Source organism: Denticeps clupeoides, chromosome 7 (genome assembly GCF_900700375.1).
Source record: "Denticeps clupeoides chromosome 7, fDenClu1.1, whole genome shotgun sequence".
NCBI classification, from domain to species: domain Eukaryota; kingdom Metazoa; phylum Chordata; class Actinopteri; order Clupeiformes; family Denticipitidae; genus Denticeps; species Denticeps clupeoides.
In genome coordinates this window covers 24,351,794-24,375,135 of record NC_041713.1, presented here as the reverse complement: position 1 = coordinate 24,375,135, position 23,342 = coordinate 24,351,794, and the positions used below count along the sequence as shown (strand labels likewise).

Sequence of the window (23,342 nt, the reverse complement as noted above, 5' to 3'; positions counted from 1 at the left end):
GCAGGAGTGTCTGTTTAGAGCAGTGGATGTAGTGTGTTCTGAGTGTGCGTCTCTGCTGTTTTCAACATCGCCTAGCGGCTGCTACAGCTTCTGACAAACTCACTGTCACCTTTTTTCAATAAGGCACAATAAGTGGCCATAAACTCTACAAAGTTGCTGCTGGTTTGTTCTGACAACTCTACATGGAATCATGGAAGAACAGACAATCCTTTAACCTGTGATGCTTGATGACAGTTCCCCCAGAACCATCACTCATCACATCTGAAAGAGAGGGAGACCGAATGAAAACAAAGGTGAGGACAGGGTCCACGTGCCTCAGCTGCTCTGTTCTCTAATAAGCAGCACTGGGAGCGACTGTCATGGCCTCTGAGGAGACGCTTCAGACAGAGTTCATAAAGGCCTGTCCCCCATGGAGGAAGACTAAAGACATGCATAGCGATTCTTGCATTCATAAACATGAGTATCGACCCTTCACTGCTCTCACCATTCCATTATGATTATCAATGCACCACTATGCATCACAATGCATCCCATCAACATTACTTCACATTACGTTTTGAAATACGCCGGCGAGATGAGAGTTAAGGCTCCGTTCACACAGACGTCTGAATCAGTGTTTTTCTTGGTGGCAATTTCTGCCATAATCCAGGCGAGCGTTTAACAATCTAACGCAGTTAACAAAGCACAGCAAAAATGCTTATGGCCTTCAGAGAGCACTGCACTCCAATCAGGGTGCCACAGTCACTACTGGAAATTTTTAACACCAAGCAACATTGATTATGTTCTGCATTGCATCGATGCAGAATCGTTCATGTCCTAATCGCTTTGATTATTAGATTATTTTTCAAAACCAATCATCTATTCCCTTTTAGCAACAACTAATCAAAAGACCATCAAATGTGCATTGCTTCCATAGAGCCACTGAATAAAAGTGGACTAGAGATATAAGGTATTTTTCCATGTGACTCGTACAGTGGGCAGACAGCGGCGGCTCTGGGGTTTTGTGCGAGTTCTCTGTGAATTTGCATGATCCAAGCTTGTGAGCCATTTTCAAAACTGAGTCTAATGAATCAGAACAGCCTGATTAGCGAGGTGTGCGTTGCATATAAACCATCCTCAATGTGGAGAATTGCACTAAATGGACCGCCGAGTCACCACAGGGACACAAGTAGTATCATCATGAATCAATATTCCCCTGTGGCTTAGCATATGAATGAGGAGACGGCAGAGGGGAAATGCAATCCTGCCAAAGAATTGCCATGGTTTTTATGAGCTCACGGCAACTCCAGCTTTCAGGCAGGGCTGAATTAGGGGACAGGCACGGCTGATTCAGAGACGGCTCCAGCCGAGGGTTATGGCAGAATGAGAATTATTAAGGTACTGTATGAGAGGGTGATGCAGCCCAACCCACAGTGAAAGGGGACACTTCATTGACAGCCAATGAGTGTTCAAATGAGTGTTATACTGAGGGGGCTTATTTCATGGGTTTTCGATGTATAAAATCTATCCATTTTATGCCAGTTGAGCCAATTACTGGGACTATTAAACCCACGCGCAGTGATGTATATATGGATTCTTTTGGGTTAAACTCCTTCCATATGACATATGTTACAGGAACCTATTACAAGTCATAGGTCATAAAAAAGCAATACTCACCACACAAAGAATATGGCACAACTCCCTCTGAGTTGGATGGATCCAGAAATATCTGCAGTTTCAAAAAATGAGAAAAAAAAAAAATGTTTTTTAAATGTTTTAAGGAATGACACTTGTATTTCACACTGTAATAGGTTTAAAAACTTAATGGATTTCTATATTACGGTTGGTTCTCAGACTGTAGTCCACATATTCTGAGATTATAATTCATATTCACAGCTGCTGAGTATTTAAATACATTGTAGTTACTGAATATCCTCATTGTAGCACAGATAATATCCTCCTTTGCTGTGTGTTTGACAGCAGTATTAACAGTGGATGATGGTCAATGATAAATATTCGTTTTAGGAATGTATTTGCCTACTATGTGAACTAGTTACATTGGCATACACAATTTTTTTAAATACCATAACGGTGGGACCGGTATGCTCAGGAATAGTACTGGGGCAGTGGTGGTCTAGCGGCTAAGGAAATGGACCAGTAATGTTCTGAATATTGGTTGTGTGTAAACTTTCAAAAAAGAATGACTCATATGGTTATGTTCCGTCACATTTTTCTTCTTGAATTTATCCCAAATTGTGTTGCCCTAGTTGAATTCATTGTGAAACACTGGTGCACAACAAAATGTGTCCTCTGCTTTTAACCATCACCCTTGGTGAGCAGTGGACAGCCATGACAGGCACCCGGGGAGCAGTGTGTGGGGACAGTACTTCGGTCAGTGGCACCTTGGCGGATTGGGATTTGAACTGGCAACCTTCTGATTACAGGGCCGTCTCCTTAACCATTAGGCCACCACTGCCCCTGAACAAGATTAAACAGATGAGAAATCTCCCCCTTCATGAGATGAAATGGAGTATGCACTAGGGCTGAAACGATTATTCAAATAAGTCGAATGATTCGATTACAAAAAATATTCGAGGAAAATTCTTTGCCTCGAGGCTTTGTTTAATTCGTCACCAAAGTCCATCTATTATCGTATCGCTCCCGTGGAGCTACGCTGTGCGGAGCTGCACAGCACCGGTATCATTGTTCTACACAGACTGTTTTAACTGACGCGCATTTCAAAGATTTAAGGAGGCACGATTGATTGGCGGAAAATGAAGGTACCAGTGTGCGTAAAATGCATAAAATGTCTAAAGTGTGGGACCATTTTACACTGCGTGGACAATGTAGTGCAATGGACCTGGCTTACCATAAAAGTACTTCTTCAATACTACAGCACCTTAACCGAACAAATCCTCACGTAAACCACACTTCTCCAAGCGGACTCGGAGCTTCTACAAGGTATCGTATTTGTATGATTGCTAACTAACATTAGAGCTTCTTAGAACAGACATTATTTGTAATTATTTGTGTTATGAGTCGATAGTGACAAGGCATGATAAGGCCTGAGATCTCACTCAAGTAATTCATCCCTCCTCATTTCTCCCTCCAGCGTACCACACACACACACACGCACACACACACACACACACACACACACACACACACACACACACCACACACACACACACACACACACGCACACACACACACACACACAGGTTACATCTCAAAACATGCCTTCCCCATACATAAGGTAGTAATAATAAATGCAACAGATGGACAAATCTACATTCATTAGCATATAGATTTACTTTTGGGGAGTTTATAGAATTTTTTTCTTCCCCACAGCCCCACAGCAGCGCCGGCTTGCACATGCATTGCACACACATGCACTCATGGGTTTCTCTCTCTCTCTCTCTCTCTCTCACATAACATTGCACAAAGACAAACATTCCACCTACCTACCTCATCTGGATACAACTGGGAACTAAACTGTATTGTTTAAGTTGGATTATTCGTAATACTTGAATACTATAGCAGGGGGTACACCCCTTTTTCCTTTTTTAAATTAAAATAAAACTAAGGACAAATAGGCTAACCTATGTTTGTGAATCATGTACATCATGAATGTTTCACAGAAACATTGATTAAATGGGCTTAGTTCTGGAGCCAGTAACCCAAAGGTTTTAAGCTTTGATCTAATAAAAGTTTGAATAAAAAAACTTTTTTGAGGAATAACAGACAATTGCTTGCTCATTTTAAGAGGATTTTCATGTTGCATAACACACTATTGACAGAGTTGTTTAAAAACGCAAAATTATGAGTTGTACGATTAATTTGATTAATCGATGACAAATCGTCAGATTACTCGATTCCAAAAATATTCGATAGTTGCAGCCCTAGTATGCACCTCACATTTATAAAGACAGTGCTCAAGATGTGTGTGTGTGTGTATGTGCTTTTCCAACACTACATCAACAGCTTAGTCCACAAGAGTGTGTGGAAAGCAGCGTTCCCAAATCATCAATCATGGGTTTCTCAAGTTTGGGACTATACTCCTCCTGGGCTGCACAACAACAATGTCCAATTGCACCTACGCTTTCCTAATCATAATGCATTATCCACCCTACAACTTATAGCAGCTAAAACAGATTGCACTGCTCTGTTGTTCTCACACAGCACCATTTTTCATTATTTGCACAGTTGAGACGCAGCCATCTGGAGCAATTCGCCTTGTAAAACCCAACAAGTGTTCACTTTTCCACTCTCTCAAGATAAAAAGGTCACATATACATTTATATTTTTGGCATTTGGCAGACACCTTTATCCAGAGCACCTTACAATCAGTAGTGGCAGGTACAGTCCCTCTGGAGACACTGAGGGTTAAGTGTCTTGCTCAGGGACACCATGGTAGTAAGTGGGATTTTAACCTGGGACTTGTGAGTGTGTTACACACCAGGATACCTCTACCCATTACAATCACATCCTTCTCGTGCCCCAGGAACCAGACTGCACCCCAGGGCGATCGCCTGAGAATTTCCTGGTGCCAAGACACCACTGAGTCTGGGAAGGAACACCATTGTCTTTGGTGATGACATTTCACCAATCTCATTTTACATTCTTCCATTACTGGAGGATCTGCCATCTGTTTCCTCTCAGTCCCCGAGGTGAAGTGTGCGAGCCTTGACCCGATCCGTTCAGATGCCAGCAGGGGTGGGAACAGTTAACTCTTTCACTCAGAGCCTGAGCAGGAGGGAGGGGCTTTAAAGGAGTCTAATTTCCAGGCCTTTCAGAGTTACAAGCACTTCCATTGACTAAGGATTCCTGGTGACAGTATTAAAGTGCCCTCTGAATTCTAGAAAAAATTCATAGCGTTGCTATGCCAACCATTAAGCACACTGATACTGACTCAATTTGAACGGAATCAAAAGAAATGAAACTCTGTTCTTCTTGCCCCTGTTATATCAATGCTCACTTTGAAGAGCTCTTTAACAATTGAATCTCATCTTCTGGATCAGGAAACATCCACAATTCAGAGTAACAACAACAACATTTATTTCTTATAGAGCCCAAAATCACATACAGTATGTCTCAATGGGCTTTGACAGGCCCTACAGTTGATACCCCCCACCCTTCTGCACACAAGAAAAAACTCCACACAAAAAAAACTCTAGGAGAGAGAAAAAAAAGAAAGGAAGAAACCTTGGGAAGGAGTGATACAGAGAGGGACCCCCTTCCAGGGTAGAATGAGCCTGCAAATGGTGTCAGGGCAGGGTTGGGGATGATATAATAATAATAAGTCCTACAGTTGTAGGGTTGGAGAAGTCCAGGATGTAGTCAGTGTCATGGTCTAGATTACGTGTCCATAATGATGCTACTAGTCCACTTGAAGATCCCTGAAGCTGTAGTTGTAACGGTGGTGGTGGCTGTGGTGACCTTCTGGTTTGTTTCATGCTATGTCCTCATTTAGCAGTTGTCAGGAACCAGGATTTATCTGCTGGTCTCTTCACTGGGGTCTGCCAGTAGTCTGGGTGCTTGATTCCGTGTCTCGGAGAAAACAAACAGAAGCAGCGGCAGACGGTTGCACTGTACGACCGATACTGAAATCTGTGGTTTTGAGATTGGATTTAAACACTGAGACCGTGTCTGAGTCCCGGACACTGACAGGCAAGCTGTTCCACAACTGCGGAGCTCTATAGGAAAAGGATCTGCTCCCAGCTGTGACCTTCTGTACTTTTGGTACCAGTAGTGACCCCACACCCATCGATCGAAGGGGGCGGGACGGGTCGTAAAGAACTAAAAGTTAATGCGGGGCGAGACCATTTAGAGCTTTATAGGTCAAAAAGTAGGATTTTGTAGTTCCTAAATCTGATGGGTAACCAGTGCAGTGATTGTAAGACTGGGGTGATGTGGTCAAATTTCCTAGTTCTAGTTAGAACTCTGGCTGCAGCATTCAGTACTAGCTGGAGTTTACTCATGCACCTATTAGAGCATCCAGACAGTAATGCATTGCAGTAATCTAACCTTGATGTAATAAATGCATGGACCAACATTTCTACATCATGCGTTGAAATTATATTTCTTATTTTCGCAATATTTCTAAGGTGAACTGCCCCTGGGCGCCTGGCCACCATCTTCCTGACCTGTCTGCATCCCAATGTATTGTGCTGTGTTTATGTATGGTCAGGTTGATGGTCGGGTTGATGTATGGTCGTGTTTACTTGTACTTTTGACATGGTTTGTTACAACAGCAATAAAGGGTTTTATCAATCAATCAATCAATTAATGTAATGTTTGTGAACAGCCCCCACAAAACGCTAGCAATAGCAAAAATATTCACCAACATATTGATGCTTACTCTTTTTTTGTGGTTTTAATTTAGTACAGAGGAATTAGATACAGAGTGAAATTCAAGAAAGAAGTAGACTGAAAACAAAAACATATGAACCTGCTCATTCTGCTTCTCTGCTTCCATTCTCATATCCTACCATCCCTATTTCACACTCTAAATCAATTATTGTGTTAGTCCATCTAAAACCAAGCTTTTACATGTAAACTAGTCCAACTGAAATAGAACTATATTAAACTTCTCACACTCAGATTGGTAGTTGAGCTTCCCCTGCATGTAGATGTTCAAGTAGACACAAATAGACTACAAATTGTTCAGACACATTCAGTCCGTGACGTAGTACATGAACCAGAACAGGCGATGCACTAGCATAGCAGCATTGGAGACACAGTACTGTACAAATGTTTCCAAGGCAGTGGAACCCAGGTACACCCATCTACTGGTCAGAAGTGGGGTTCATGAAAGAGCTGCAGAAAATACCAAGTGACTCAACTACACATGACAACATAGGAAGCATTGCAGCAGGTGCTCTGGACTGATGGGTCAAATTTTGAAATATAAGGTTCCTTGCAAGTTTGGATTTGCATTTCTGCAAAATGGTGTTGGTCAAAATTGTCCTCAATGCTGAGAAATATAAACAGATACAAATCCAGCATGCAATACCATCAGGTCCCTAATTTATTATTTTAAAAGACAGAACAAGCAGTCCTGATCTCAACATCACGGAGTCCGCCTGGGATTACATGAAAAGACCACAGGATTTGTGGATCTGTGGTAAATTCTCCAAGATTATTATTACACCCTTATTACACCTCGCACTGCACCTCGTATACTCTGAGCCTCCAGTACTGCTCGCCTGGTCCCTCCATCGCTAAAGGTAAAAGGAAATCATTCATCTAGACTCTTCTCCGTCTTGGCCCCTCGGTGGTGGAATGAACTTCCTCTGGAGGTCAGAACAGCTCAGTCACTGAGCACCTTCACACGACAGCTCAAGACCTTCCTCTTTAAAGAATATTTAGATTAACTTGTAATTTTCTTATTGTTGAACTTGTGTACAGAATCTACAACAGAGTGAATAAAAAGATTGTATTCATATTTGGGGGTCCTAGTGAACCGGAATTGATCTCTTCATCAATGGTAACTTGAATGTACGTTGTAAGTCGCTCTGGAAAAGGGCGTCTGCCAAATGCCGTAAATGTAAATGTAAGATGTTTGGAACAGATGTTGATTACAAGACAAGGGGTGGTCACAGCGAATTTAATTTCGATTCTGATGAAAAAATGATACTGATTGTGCTCTGGATAAGGCCATCTAATAAATGTGAATGTAGTCAAGCTCAACTAAACTGCACAATTCAGATTTCTTCAACTGCTGTACGTCTGTGTATTTTTTTGTATTTTGTGTGTGACACAATCCCACCTACACTTTTCACATACTTACAGAACTCCAAATTGCTTAATTTATTATGAAGCAATCTAAAGGTGTGTTAATAATCTAGGCCATTGACCAAGAAACATTTATTAAAAGCCTCCTAAAAGCACAAGGCCAGCATCTTAAGCCTTAAAGTCATTCTACTTAAACATCCATAATTAAGTAGAGTGAAGAGGAGTAAATATCTCTGGGTAGTGACATTAATTCATTGGAACATTTTCCAAGGCTAAACCTTTTCCTTTTCCAGCCTTTTCCTGTACAACCCTCATTAGCAACAGGAACTAATCAAGGCATTGGGCGTCTTAGCAGAGCTCCCCGAGAAAAGCTGTTCCAGACACTAAATGACTTTATGAATCAGAATCACAGATTTATAATGGGCTGAATTGGAAGAAGAGGGAGATCAATGCAACCAGCCTGCCATCTACCGCTCTCAGAGCTTATGCAATATACGCTGCTAAAACAGATTATCCAATCTTCCAGCCACATCAGTAATGGATACATGCAGAGGATGATCTCCAGAATGCTGCTGGCATAACAGCGCTCAGTGCGGCCACTCACTGCCCCAATGAGAAATTCATGTCAGAGTATTTTTACTAAACTGTTTATCCAAGAAACGCTATTTCACAGCCAAATTCTCATCACTGGCCAATCAAACTGAGCTGTGGGTCTGTTGCTATGCACCACTTTCAGTAGAAAGTAAAAAAAATTACAGCAAATCAAAACCACTTATGTGCATGGGGTTCCATCAGTCAGAGACGCACTTGCGGTAGTTTATTAAGAACCTGAAAAAACAAAATTATATGCCAATATGGATTAAAAAATTGCAGGTAAGTGCATGCACAGTTGGGCTAGCTAAAAAGGGGGAAAAATGAGACAAGATTGATCTAAATCAAACTAATCACGGCTGATAGAATAAATACATTAATTTGGTATGTGTTCTGTATCTGTGAAAACTGTGCTTTTTATGCCATGTATGAAGCGCTACAAACAAAGCAGCGCACGGAAACTCTTTGTGGTGTAAAATGATGGAATGAGGCTGAAGTTTAAAATGCCAAGATCTTGTCTAGGTTGTACTCTGATCTGTGCAACCATATTAGCCTTCATGTCAGTCTGTAATTAATTTTTTGTCTATGGCAAAGCTCGTCCACCACATTGGCTCAGAGGTGAAGCCTGTATGCACTGCAGTGTTTAAGTTCTAAGTGCTGAGGCGTCCCAAAAAGTTTCTGTTCTTCTGCAGGCGCTGGAGGCAAAGCTTGAGTCTAGAAGCATTTCCCTTGAGTTTGTGAATAGTGAGCAGCTTTTCCTTGATGCTGGATTATAAACCCTGGGGGATAATGAACTGGAGACAAAATGAGCATCCCTCACCCATAATTCCACAGTCAGACCACAAGACTCTTGTGGGCTCCATTTCCAAAGCAAAGCTTTCATAGTTTACTGTGTGTGTGTGTGTGTGTGTGTGTGTGTCTGTGCATGTGTGTATGCGTGTAAAAAATCCGTACCCACTCCCTAAAGAACAGCAGAGCTAAGCTCCTCTCTCCCATTCTAATTCTAGCCAGAGGCGCACAATGGCATCAGAGGCAAGCATGAAATGTGAAAGGGGAACACAGTGAGATTATGAAGCAGGGACGTGGTGCCCACACGTGAGGGTTATGTAACCGCATGCTCTTCTTCGCAATAAAACCCTGCAACAATTCCCAGGATCTTTACTTTCCTCACAACCCAACCTTTTTATCAATGTCCCCACACCTACCTTATTAGTGCTGCACGCAGAGCATGGCCAGCATGACGGATTATTCTACTCAGTGCTGCAAAACAGGTACTTCACACACATTATTACAAGGGAACACTTCATGTTTTACTCTGGCTACCCACTTATTAGCCAATTATTCAACCCAGATGCAAAGTAAAGTCAGGAAAGCAATATGAAGTACTAACTGATCATACTGTGCCATTTGCATAGCTCTGTTTCTATAAATGGTGCGCCACAAAACTAGGACAAGAAAATCATTTGTATGCCAGATGAAGTCACTTCTGACAGAATCTCATTTCTTACCAAAGTACGGCAATAAATCCAGAGTCATTTTTTACATGAAGAGCCAGGGAATTCTAGTTTCATGTGACCTCCATAAATACGGAAAGCTGTTTTTTGAGAATATTATGAGAAAATTAGGCTTTCAAACATATACATTGGTTTAAGTAAAATATTCAAAAAGCAACTCTCAAGCATTAACTTTAAGGAAAGGTGTTATTATGGAAAATTGATTACGACCAATGAAAAACAACTGATTACTTACAATGTAAAATAAGTGGTGTGATTTCTCTTACAGCCAACCATGACTCATTTTCTGATTAGAGGGACAGTGGAACGGTCTCGTAACCAGAATCCCCACCCACTGCAGGTGCCTTTCATGGCTGCCCACTGCAGGGTTAAATGCAGAGGACACAAAAACAATTCCTTCACTTTAATTAGTGTTCGAGTAAACAGTGTTCAGTGAAAAAAGTTTGAATTAAACTGCTGATAATTTGGTTCCAAGGTGACAACAGCAGAGGTAACATTTGTGATGAAGCGTAGAGAAAAACAAGAAATGGAGGAGATCCAAGCTAAGGAAGCAGGGTGTGTGAGAGCTGTCAATCATGCATACAGGCTCCTCCCATTGTACACTTTGTTCTAACTTTTTGCACTGGTTGCACTGGTGTGCCTAAAAGTTAGGTGCACCACATTTCGGCAGCATTGCATTTAACAACACAGTTTCACAGGTTCACTTTTTTTTCTTTTTAAATCGCTGTGCATATAGGCAATATTGACTTGTAATCTGGGTAATATAAAGATCTTTATTTGAAGTACAGAGTATCGGCATATTTCTGTAAATCCTGAAGACAATCTTGATTTAAGATTAGTAAAAACAGGCCCTACATCAGCTAATGACATACAGCAGCACACTGGGTTTCTCAAAGCAAAAGTAACTTCCAGTGTATACCTCCCACGCCCTTCCTCAGAGTTGGCAGCCCTGATCCAGTCTGCTCACCCTGCTGCCTTCAACACTCTCCTGGCTCTGTGGGATCAGAAGCAAAATGGCCACAATGGCCTTCAGCACATTCTTACACCAGGGGATGTAACTGGACGAAAGAGATGGAACCTGAGACTAAGCCAACAGAATATCCACCCTGAAACAATCAAAACGTCCCTTTAAGTGGGACTACAGAGTGCCAAAAATGGAACTTGTTGCTAGGAAACCAGGAGCTAGGAGCTATCCTGATGAATACTTTCTCCAAAAAATGGTCTTGTTACACATGGGCTCTTGTGCAATGGAGACTATTTTGGTGGTGTACAGTGAAATATTAGCTGAGCAAGATCTTAAACCACACAGGCACTATAAATGAGGGGGACCGTGAAACTGAATGAGGTTCGTCAATTCTGTAAAGGAATTGCAGGCCAGATCCGAGCTAGGGAAGGGAACAGCTGTAAAAGCAGCGTTCCACGCAGGGTTACTGGGTACACAACAAGATGGGTCAGGAACTCCTGATGCCTGGTGACATGCTGTGATTCGAGTGTCCAACTGTCAGCTGTTATGATGGAGCTGCACAGCGAGGTAAAGCAAATATTATCACAGGTTAAGGGAGTAATAAGACTTTAAGCAGACCTTCACCTACCAGGGAGAGGGCGTGAGAGCCTTTTCGGGAAAATGCCGTATATTCTCATAAGTATCATATATGAAATGGGATATCCCCTTCTCATCTTTCCAGGATTCCAAGTCTCCCTCCCCCACACTTCCGGGAGATGAGACATTCCCTCTGATTGAAATGCTTGGTCTCATCAATACAGTCATATCTGAAGAGCCATATTTAGCCATGATAGCAGCTGAGAATCAAAGTGGTGGCAGTGGAAACAGACAGATTGATGAATGGCTCAGAAACAAGGATCCACCCGGCCCACTGCGGTCTCGCAGAACGTCTTCTGCTCCGAGGGACATCAATCATAAATTATATACACATGCACAAACGCAATACTTTCCCATTACGCTGCCGTGGAGGATGGCGAAGGACTCACTCTCTTTAAAAGTAGTCTCCCTTATTGATGTGCTCAGCTGGCTGACTGGAAGTCAGTGGTGCAGATACAGCACCCTCCTTCACGGTAACAGCCCATTCGAGCAGAATGAGGCTTGGTACCGCCTCAACGTTCTAGCACGCAAATATTCAAAGGGAAGGTAAATAATCTTACTATTCATAAAAAGTTTGCAAGTATTTACATGACTGGTGTAGCACTGGTCAAACAGTATCTTTGTTGTGGTCTAACAATGACCTTACTTAGACCATCTGCTGCCGTGAGTTGGCTTTTCTGACAATAAGCAAATAATTGAAAACAATTATTCCCAATTGTGGGTAAATATAAATTTCTGTTTATTTTTGGCACTTATTCCCCAGGATGCAATTTAAAGCAGCTATGGGCACCAAAGCAGGCAGGCATCTGCACAGACAGACAGACAAAGCAGCCGTCTGGAAGAGGAAGGACAGCAAGCAAAGCGCCTTCAGTCAATGGCAGACAAATTCTTCACTGCCAGGGGATTCACAGCAGGACCTGATGACCTTGCATCCTCAATCACCAAATCTTGGCTCTCGATCCGGCTTCAAAGCAGAACGCGTGCAGGAGAAATTGTACTCTGATGACTAAACGCTGAAACAAAAACCAGGCAGAAAAACGTGTGGGTATAAAGTTGACCGCCAACTATTCAAAAACACGGACTGACAACAGCCTGGAAGTCAACCTGCTGTGAAGGTTCACAGACTGTAAGAAATTCAAAACCCCAGTCATCTCTATGCTAAAAGAGCACAAATGTAAATAAACATACTTCGATTTCTTTTATGGTTTGGATTTAGGGGTGTTGAAATGAATCATATAATCGATGCATCACAATGCAGTCATGGATGATATTGCATAAATACAGTGCAGAACATAATCAATGACATCATAATGACGTGGCTTGGTGATTTTCTGGCAGCAGCATAAAAATACTCTTTAAAAAGCTGCCTGAATACAGCATTTTCTGCTCATTGTAGCAAATCAGAGCATCCACACAGGTGCATGAGACCTTAACTCTTGTATTTGAAAACATCACGTGACCATGAAGAAAAATTATAGGATGCATCGCGATTCATTAATATTGAGGCACTGATAACATGCAGCAATTTGAATTAAACAAGGGGTTGAATAAACAGAAAACGTTTAAGACAACATAGTAAAAGACTACCCACAAGCATGTATATGTCACATGAAACATGTCATCTACGCCTTAATTCATGTTTTTGTTTTTTTTTATTCATGTTCATGTTTTTTAGCTACAGTACTAAAAACATGAGTACAGTACAGTACTTGCCTGTACCTCAGTCAGAAAATTTTTTTTAACAACCATTTCTAAGTAAAGGGTCACAGGCAAGGGCACAAGAGCTCAGAAAATGCAGGCTCACATATATCTGAAGTGTCAAGAGTCAAGAATCAAACAGCTTTTTCCATTACTGGCTGATATATTAGCCAGCCAGAGCAGTGCGGAGCTAAGAGAGATTATGACTGTGTGCGTGTGTGGTTGTGTTCTCATTTGCCCTCTGCAGCGTGTGCACTACAATACCAGTGCTACTTATTCAGAATGGCAAAAATTAAACTGAATTCAGCCCACTTTATGTTCCCAAACACCATTAACCACTGAATATGTTTAGAATGCCTCATTTCGACATGTGAACAACTCTTTAATAAGTGGCATGCACCTTTGCCCCAGAGTAACACCGGGAGAGCAATTTTGTAGAACAATAGCACATACTGCTTTACCCTATGTGTGACTCTGTGAGTGATTATAAGAGTAAAATTATTTTTGAAATTTTTATGGACATGATTTACCATTGAATTACACTAGAAAATATAGTCCTTGCTGTTTTATAATCTTTGGAGTAATCGTTGTCTGTACTGTTTCACAGGTTGATTAGCACACATTGCTATTAGGGAATACATGTCCTTTTGGAATACACAGCATTAAATTATATATAATTTTAGGTACTTTTGGCAGTAGTAAAGCTAATTACATTTTTTTAAAGATTCCCTACGGTAAAAATGTTTTAAAATGTTTTTAAAAAATGAAAAACATGCAAATAAAATACTTCTAATAAATGATAACATATGATCAATGTTTGACACACAGGTTTTTTAATAACAAAAATGCTTGCAGTTGAGATTAACAATGGTTTTACTTTTTGTTGGAGCCTTTATAATTGTGCCCAACTCAGTGTGTGTGTGTGTGTGTGTGTGCAAGTGATGAAGGGAAGGCTGAACTGCTGAACCTGAGCAGCAGGTGCAGAAGCTCCCATCATTCAAGTGATAAACGGCTGGTGAATTCGCTGTAAGCAGCAGCACTTCTAGGTGGGAATTGATGTTTCAAGCCTTGTTTTGCGTGGCTTCACCATGCTGTGACACCACACAGCATTATTCATTCTGTACACAACCGTGTATATACTTATCCCGGAAGACTGTAACACAGCTCATTGTGAGCTGGGCACGCTTACCGGTCCTGGGGCACTGAGTGCACCAGCAGTTTTAATTGGTCATGGTCTGAGTTGATAGAACTCAGGGGTCTTGGTGTTGTCTTGGTGTTTAATGAACTTGGTAAGCAAGTGTGGAGTGTCCCCATGTGAGTGAGATCCTTCCCTTCCCCGTCTCCACTTTCCCTTTCCCAAAGAAGATAGATTATTTTGTTTGCCTTGTATTACAACCCCAAATCAGAAAAAGTTGGGACTGGGTGGGAAATGTGAATAAAAAATAAAGCAGTAATTCACAAACTTTTATTTCATTGCAGATAGTATGAACTCAAGATAATTCATGTTTTTTGGTCAACATAATTTGATTTGTAAATAAACATCCATTCTTGCCATTCAGGCTTGCAACACATTCCAAAAAATGTTGGGATGGGGGTGATTCAGGGGTAGTAATAAGGTATAATAATTAATAAAGATGCGATTTGAAACTGGTGGTGTTAACAGGTGATTGCAATAATGATTCAGTACAAAAGCAGCATCGAGGAAAGGCCTACTCCTTTAGTGTGGGCAAAAAATGAAGAAAAATGTTTCTCAAAAAAAGATAGGAAGTTATTTGGGCATTCCTCCCTCTACAGTGCATAAAATAGTGAAAAGAATCAGGGAAATGTGTCCAAGGCATAAAAGGTCTGATGCTAGAACACTGGGCAGATTGTGATTTTATCCTGGAAGCTCCACTTTACCATGAGAAGACAACAAATGCAGGATCTTGTAATAATGCTTTCATGGGCTTCTACTGAGGTAAAGTAAATGATGGGTGTGATGCACGAAATACACACAAAAACACAAATCCTACATATTTATACCAATTCCTCAAGACATTCAACACAAAGAAGAACCAAGTATTGCTATCTCCAGTGCTGTGCATGAACATGTTGAATGAATGATGTTAATCGAACTGAATTAATAATTTCACAAAGATCAATAAGACTGTGAGTGCTGGGCACTCTTGCAAGTACAAACATTTGCAGAGGGTCAGTCTTAAAAGCAATGAGAATGGATTCCACCATGTGTTAGTCATACTGACACATTGGTGTAGATTAGGACAACAGAATCAATCCGTTCATGAAAATGAAAATTTTCATGACAATGAAATACCCAAGATAAACTGAGTGCATCTCTACAAGTTCTATCATAATAAAGGTAACACTCAGCATGTATGTTATGGGGTCAGAGAAAATCAAGACTGAACTCTGAAACTGAAATATTCTAAATGAGCTATGGAAGATACAAACATCAAGCAATCTATAGTACAACACGTTGACTACAACGAGCACCAAAAACAGAGAGAAATTTACTTTACTTTACTTTACTTTATTTGGCAGACGCTTTTATCCAAAGCGACTTACAATGGGAAGACACCAGCAATTCTCGTTCGATTTCTATAGAATATCAAGTATACAAACTAAGAGCCCTGATAAGGCTTAGACTTGTCATTGAAGAACATGCTCGGAGAGTGTTGGGTGCTAGACTAAGAAAAATTATAATGTATTTATACATTTTGTATTTGTTTGTTAAATGTGTATGCATGTGTATGTGTTAAATACATGTGTATGTGTTAAATAATATGTGTTAAATTAAAGTTGCACATGGTGCATCAGGTGGCACATGTTGCATCGGCTACTGGTCTTAGTGTAAACAGAATCACCGAAGTAAGGTATTCTTCATTGTCATGGCTTCTAAAGGTATGCTGTTCTGCACGACGTAACCGACAATGTGTGTAATATTAAACTCATTTCCCTGTTTCAACAGCAGTAAATCTGCACTACCCCCAGTTCCAGGGGTACTCTGGCTTCCATACAGTATGTACACCTCATATCAAGTGATTGATCAGTCTACAAACAATGTTTCACTGATGGCATTTTCCCCAGGACTGAATTCACATGTTCTAAATAAATCAGTAATTTCCTGTTGTGGGAGACAAGAGACACTTCATTTCCTCAGGAACTAGATCCATGGATCCATATCATTTGTAAATGGTTTCCAGGGCACAAAAAGTTTCCACATGTCCTTGTCAAGCTTTGGAATGTACTGTGAAGAAAAAGAGAGACTTTCTGCATGCAGAAAACTAAATTTCCCAGCAGACCCTATCCCCTGAACTCAAATGGTATGCTGGAGACTTTTCAAACAGAGTTAGCCTCTGCACAGTTGACACCCTGACATGGTGACGTTCAGAGATGACCCGCTCTGCCCACAAAGCTTACACTCGTCCACGAATCAGCTTCCTGGATAGCGGCCGGATGGACCAACAGCACATAATCTCAGCATCTGATTCAAGGCCTGGACAGCTCAGGCATTTTCAGAAAACTATTGTTTAAAAGGCTCAGGTAGCTTGTGTTGTCTTGTGGCTTCTGGAGAGATTTGGCACTCAGTGACATTCCAGCTCCACCCAAGCCTTGCCCGCTTCATTTGACGGGAAGGGGGGGCACAACGGGAGGAAGTATATCCTCCAGAGACCCTGTTGTGCAAACTTAGTGAAAACACTGTAAAAATAACCTGAACACACGGTAGATTAGTAGCCCAAAGGAACCTTTTCTAATTCTTTCTTTATTTTCTATTCCTTTTTTCAGGGGTTATGAAGGCTGCTGTATGTAATTCATCAGTGATGTGGTGGAAAAATTAGGGTGGAATTTAAATTGTTGACTTGGTTCCTTCCTTTTTCACTCCATGACTTAGCAATTTGGGAACTGAGGGGGCAGTGGTTTAAAGTACAATTGGGAACCAGAAAGTGCATAAATCTGGATAAAAACAGATAAAACAAAGCTTATCGGGTCTTCTAAGCAATGTTTAAAATACATTAGCAACAATATACAATAGCAATATTATGAGACGAGAGAGAGAATGTGCATATATGTGGATCACAGCATGTGTATTCATGTATCCCATGCTGGAAAAAGAGCATCCTAATTGGCTTATTTTGCTGAGTAAACCAATCAGATTTCATTTACATTTACAGCATTTATCAGACGGCCTTATCCTGAGCGACTTACAATCAGTAGTTACAGGGACAGTCCCCCCCCCCTGGAGCAACTTAGGGTTAAGTGTCCTTCTCAGGGACACAATGGTAGTAAGTGGGGTTTGAACCTGGGTCTTCTGGTTCATAGGCGAGCTTTTATTTAACTATCTGGGCTGTTGAGGCGCTGGAATATGGAAGTAATGGTGGCAGAACCGCATCATGGATCACTGCATAGAAACCAGCAAAGAGAACCAAGGAGGGCAGTAATGGTAGTCATGGTTTTATACTGTATGTTAATAAACTGTTTATTATGATCTCTGGTGTCTTCGGTTTAATTATGGGGTTATGGGGCAGTATATTTCCCCATAAGGTAGCGGACCCGTAATCAGAAGGTTGCGGGTTTAAACCACCATGGTGCCATGGAGGTCCCGCTGATCAAGGTTCTGTCATCACACACTGCTCCCAAGGCACCAGTCGTGCTCCCTCAGGGGATAGGTTAAATCCAGAGGACACATATCACTGTGTGCACTGGGTGCTGTGCTGTTTTGTCTCATATGTGACTCACTTTCACTTCACCCCCCCTCCCAGTTTAGGACTTGAATTAATCAATTAACTTATTAATAAATGAATATTTTAGCTGTTTACTTCAACTCATAAAAAACAAAAGCAAATGGAAAAGATGTCACTTTTTTTCTGATGACAGTGGGATGAACGGACTGCTCAGTGATGGACACACACACACACACTGCCATAAAGGAACCCACAAAATCTCAGCCACTCATCTTTAACCTCATTTCTTTTAAGAGCTGACCTGTTGGAAAAAGAATAATACATCCCCAATGGAAAGCTGTGGCAGAGAAACTCAATTTCCATCAGTGGCACGTCAATTGGGTCTTTCTCGATCAGAAGATCTGGTGAATCATATTTCTCATTAAAAACCAATGACTCATCCGCAATGAGGTTAACCGTTGCTGTGGCCTCAATTTGTCTGCATCTGCAGGCATACCATCCTCACTACAGCTCTCAGCAGCACACACAATGCTATATAAGGCTTTGTATGGAGGTCTTGCGTGGTGAGGTACTGGAAATGACTCCAGGCTCTGGCTTTGTTTACAAAGCATGTTTCCTATGAAGGGGTCAGCAACCCTCTAGCATTATGTCCAGTACTAATGTTTATGCAGGCTCCTGCGCTGTGGGACAGGAAGTGCGGTGAGGTCTGTGCAGAGGACAAAATGGCCGCAGGCTCCTATGGGGTCATATCCAGGGTGGAAAGGCTTCACCTCACTGGCCAGGATATCCTGCTCACCAGGTGGTGCTGGCACTAGAAAAGGGAGACTAGGTCCTCCTGGGTATGGATGTAGGTCTAGATGTAGAGAAAACCTCACAATGGACCAATTAATAACTCTAATTAATTTTACTTACTTATTTAAATACTGTATTGTCACATTACAGGGATTACATGATTTCAGTAGGAGCTCTCTTTCTTTCATGGGTAGGAAAGGGGGCAGAAAGAGGAAATCAGACCCTCTCAGAGAGGGAGGAATGAGGCTCGATAGCATTAAGAGGGAAAGACAAATAAAGGCTAGCATGCACTCCTCTGGGCATCCTTTATTTCTCTTTTTAAAGAACTGCTGATCCTTCTGCTCTAATAGATTTCCCATTTCATGACAATTTACTAAGCCTTGAATTGTTCCATATAATGTTTATTACAATTTGGGTTAAATAAATGAATGACAGAAACCTGTGACCAGCCAAAGCAACAGTGTTCAGAACATCAGCTGTGATTATGCAGGAATGCTTTTGATCTTGTTCCATAAGGAAGGTGTCAGTTCAACAGGGCTAGAACATAAACCTTCTCTGCAGCAGATCCCATACAGATCCTGCACATCAATGCTTCACAGAAAAGTTCATTGATCAAAGAGCTATCAGAAAACTGTAGACATATTCCTTAATATGTCTTAATCTAGATTAGAAATGAGTTTTTCAAAGTAGGTGAGGAAAGAACAAAAGAATTCAGAGAGGGTTGATAGGTCTGGTTGTCCATAGAAATGAGATACCATATTGATACTGGGTATTTCCATGGTTCTAAGGTCATAACGTAAGGACACAAAGCAGCTAAACCAGAATCCAACACAGTCTCATTCTTGATAATCATTGATACTTGTACCATGCTGTGAAAGAACGGCACCTCTGGAGAACACTGTCTTCATGCGGTCTTCTATCCATTTACACCTCTGTGTTTGCATGCAGCTGGCCTTATAGAGAACTTCTTGCGAGATGATTAAAGCTGCCTTGAATGGTTTTGTGTTGACGTGCCGTGAGCCAGTTCATGCAGTTCATGATGACCTTTTCCAGTCTGGAAACTTTGGTGAAATCCCCTGGTGTTTGTTATTTCCTGTCTGCACAATTCATACCTGGTGCCCTTTCCACAGTCATAACATATGAAGCAGGCTTTATCAGAAATAATCGATTAAATCCCAAAACTCAACAGGAAAACCTTCTGCAGAGCAGGAGTCTGACACACTGGTCTGGAGAGAAGCCGACAGCTGGGGAAATGAGCCAATCCAAACAGTCCCCCTAATTCCATTTCCATAAGAGAGGCACAGGAAGGGGAGGGCCGGACTGGTCTCCATGGCAATCAGACACTGATAGGTGACTGGGAATAAAAGGGCCAAATGGGGGTGCTGAGGATGTGACACGCAGCCAGCAACACATTCGTCATGATGTCATTCATTTCCTGGTTGGAGCCTGACCCAGGGCCAAACATTGGAGCTTACATCACATGCAGATACCATCATCAACTATATTTGAACATGATTCTGTCAAATGGGTCCAGACAACACACCAAGGGTCTCTCTCCGACAGTGTTTATAGCTGGTTACCAGGAAAAGATAGCATGAATTGTCATGACGAGTGCAGCCGCCCGTGGAGATGTGTTTATGGCTGGCAGTAATTACAGTTTGGTGGCGCCCCTGCCTTCAAATTGAGAGCTACAAAGCACACGGCTGGTTCACCACGGCTCAAACGGTGGCCAGTCGAGGCGGACACAGGGCACTGAAAGGAACTAAAATCTGCACTAGTTCCTATTATTTTAAATCTGACTTGGCCAGTTCTGTTCATGCACACACAAATGAAGCATTTTCAAGAAAACACTTCACGATACATTTAAAGGCAAAGACTTCAGCAGAGTGGAAGTTTAAACTTTTACTGTAGTAAAATTTTACCTTGCGCATCTGTGTATTTGTGTCTACCACTGGTCAGCTACAATCTAGTTATAATGAAGCAGGAACCAGCCATCTTCACCACCAACAAAATCCATGTAGACGACCAACTAGGGTGGTAGTAGCCTAGTGGGTAACACATTCGCCTATGAACCAGAAGACCCAGGTTCAAATCCCACTTACTACCATTGTGTCCCTGAGCAAGACACTTAACCCTAAAATTGCTCCAGGGGGACTGTCCCTCTAACTACTGATTGTAAGTCGCTCTGGATAAGGGAGTCTGATAAATGCTGTAATGTAAATGTAAACTTCAAAATGACTGAACTTTTTATCCGACAGCTGTAGTTCTCCCATCAGCATGCTTTTTCACAGACTCCTTGTAAATCAAGGCTTCATTAAAACATCTCAATTAACTGCCACTGCCCCATCCTGGCAGTGGTGGCACTGATAGAAAAAAACATGGGAGCACGTAAACAGGTTCACTCACCTCACAGCCACCAAACACAAATTCAGCCTAGATAAATGCATGATTAAATAACCAAAGACCAACCGAATCACCATGACCTCACATGCTGTTATACTCAAAGGGAGAAAAGTGGCCAATAGCGGTCTATGTAGGCTCCTCCCACAAAATGACATCAGCTGTTTATTTTTGAAGAGAACACATTCCAGAGCCATGCTGAAGAAGCGCGGCCTGGTCATGTTTCAGGTATGTCTCGGGTAACAGCGCTGGGCTGCCGCCAAACCCCTGCCGCGGGCAACATGTCCCACATGCGCCACTCAGCCCAGAGGCTCCGCCCACCTCATTTCTCAAACCTGTGTTTTGTGCTGTTTATTTCATCCTTGTAGAGTGAGAGTGAGAATTAAAGAATTAAACTAAAACTGTTGCAGTGTAAGCATTAAACTGGGTTTATTCTGGGAATGGAACCAAGGAGCATGTTCTATCCCTTATGCTGTCAGATGGCAGCTAAGATCAGACCAGGCTCTGGGACTACTGCTGAGGTGGGCTTCATCAATTTCAAAGATGGGATAAGGTCTGCAGTGAGAATATTATCATGGAGAACATGTCTTCACAGAGACAGGGTTTAACTAGTAACATCAGCCCAACATGCAGGACAACATACAGCAACTGGCAAATACAGTGACATACAATGACCCGGCGAGGACTTTGCTCTCTGGTGCTCTCTGGTGCTTTGCTCAGTGGCACCTCAGTGGCACCTTGGCAGATTGGAATTCGAACCAGCAACCTTCTGAGTACAGTAGCTGATCCAGCATGCATGTAAGAACATTTGACAGCATGTGGGTATGTTAAATACAGGGATTGGCCACGATGAAGCCTTCCTGTTGATCTGATCACAGGACAGCTGTGTTAACAACTGAAAAAATATCTTCTGAAGAATTGGACGCAACAGATCACAGATCGCTGAGACAAAATGGTAAAGTGTACACTTGTTTTTGGAAGAAAACCACTGTTGTAAATACATGCAAGCCCATAAAATACACATATATCAGTTTCTGAATCTTTGTATATATGATAAAAGTACAAGAATGGCACATAAAATGGCATGATAGAGCGTTGTCACTATGGTTAAATGTGCACTCTCTTTGGCGTTGCGGTCACGTTGCAAGTTTGCTACCCTAGATATAATAAGTACCCTACCCCTTTAATATAATAAGTATTCATTGTTAATTTTTCAGACGTTCCTTCATCTAACCAGAAAAAACATCCTTATTTCCCATCATTGCAGGAACATTCGATGCAGATACACACACTGGAATGAACAGGTCTCCTCTTGTAAGGGCTTCCACTGCTGACGCAGGACAACTGACAGCTACAGCTCAGACGCCCACATATCTGCGCTATGACAGAACCCTCCCTTTTTCTGTGTGGAAGCCGGTTCCAGTGAGCGCCCCTGATAATGAGCTTGACACTGTGGTATGTGCTAATAATCACTAATGACTGTCCCCACACAGACAATGTGAAAGCTAAACTGATGTCCTCCATATAGGCAGGGATGTAGTCAGGTCAGGGTGGGAGACGTGCTCTGCAGGCTGTTCCAGCAACTGACTGATGGCATTTCCAGAAAGATCCATCATATAACTGATAAACAGACATCAATGACACCAAAAACTAATAGGACCTTGTTAGACCAGGAAAAGATAATAAGAAAAGAAAGAAAAACAGAAAATGAAATAAATAAATCAAGGATGTGACATTGCTAAACACCAAAGGCTTGCATGTAGTCCAACTCAGCTATTTTTACTAAGCATCAAAGAATCCAATTATGTTCACAGTAGAGCTGCTCTAAGCAATGAGAAATTACAAATTTAACCATACAATCACAGAGAGAGAAAGAAGACAACTGCAACTAGTGACTATTTGGCAGTCAAATTTTTATATATTTACTTAGTGAAAACAGCAGCCAAAATGAGGTTTCAAATATAAGTTTACATTCAAAGAATTCCTAAAAGTAAAACAGAAAGCCTTCAAATGAATATCAAAAATATATAATATATAATTGTAAACAGTCTAACTGCAGTGCAGGATCGTGAGAATGTATGGACATGCTCTGGAGTGAAGCTGGTTCTGTTCTTTGAAGCGATGTTTCCAGATGCTAAAAAGAGATGCACATGCCCTTGCTAATTACTACTAAATCAGAACAAAAATTTGAGTTCAGTTATTGCTAACTAATATGAAGGCAAAGTGTCATAATGTACCACATATAAAGGTACTTCCTAATGACAATAAAACGTTCTTTATTGCATTTAGTTACTATACTTTCCAAAACAATACTCCACCTGGTACCTGCACAATAACAAAGCAGAATCT

At 41.5% G+C, this 23,342-nt stretch overlaps 1 protein-coding gene across 1 annotated transcript in view; it reads right to left on the bottom strand.

Moving 5' to 3' along the window:
- The window catches only part of peak1 (pseudopodium-enriched atypical kinase 1), a 106,754-nt gene that overhangs the window by 76,244 nt on the left and 7,168 nt on the right, over positions 1-23,342 (bottom strand). The window contains 1 exon segment of the mRNA XM_028985847.1: positions 1,657-1,708. The gene's annotated coding sequence lies outside the window, so the exon portion shown is untranslated.